Source organism: Ciona intestinalis, unplaced genomic scaffold (genome assembly GCF_000224145.3).
Source record: "Ciona intestinalis unplaced genomic scaffold, KH HT001167.1, whole genome shotgun sequence".
NCBI lineage: Eukaryota > Metazoa > Chordata > Ascidiacea > Phlebobranchia > Cionidae > Ciona > Ciona intestinalis.
Window position 1 is genome coordinate 16,085 of NW_004191488.1, and position 933 is coordinate 17,017.

Sequence of the window (933 nt, forward strand, 5' to 3'; positions counted from 1 at the left end):
ATAGCTGCGCAGAAGTAAAATGGTTATACGAGCTTTTTAACCCAGCCTCACAATCAACATGGAAAGCTATTGAGAAACCTTAATACCAGAATCTTACTTATTGGAGGCAATCAAATCAAGTTTACCGAACAACCACGCGCTAATCAAAACCGTTATTCCATACAGAACGCTCCGCTCCTCGTTCACAGCAGCACGACTTGTAATTGGGCCAACATCGCGTAAAGATAATGAGCAGCGAAACTACCTTTGGTTAAACAAAATTGTGAAATTTAAAAAACGACCGTTGTTTGACAAAACGTTAGTAGAAGCGGGGGTAACTGAGCATAACCAACTCCTCAAACCCACCGGGCAGTACCAAACCTACGATGAAGTTTGTGAGATAAACAATATCGCGGCTTCTACCAATTACTCGCTGAAATTCTACGAATTACTAAATGCACTGCCGCGGGAATGGGACCAGATTCAATACAAAGGAAATGCACGCACTAAGGAAAATATAACAATGCTTAAGGACCATTTGAAGGACTATATGCAGTCTCTACGAAGGTAGCGTACCAGTATTTTATCCAACAGGTGAAAGAATATCCGGAAAAACGCAGGAAAAAATGGCAGGGTGAACTAAATTTAACAACAAACTTCGATTGGTCAAACATTTGCCAGAGAATTATTATTCGATCCTTTCAAATCAAACTAAACCTTCGCGCGGTGGTAACCAATGCTTGTCTGTTTAACTTTGGGATGATCGACTCTCCAAACTGCAATACGAAAACAGACTCCCTTGTTCACATGTTTACGAAATGTAAAATGATTGAAAGTTGTTAATTTTTTGTTAATTGTTTAAAACACGATCAGGATATTTAGACATTATGTGCTAAAGGTGTCCCATTTTCCCCACCCCACTATATATCCAATGTGAGTACAAATGCTGAAATA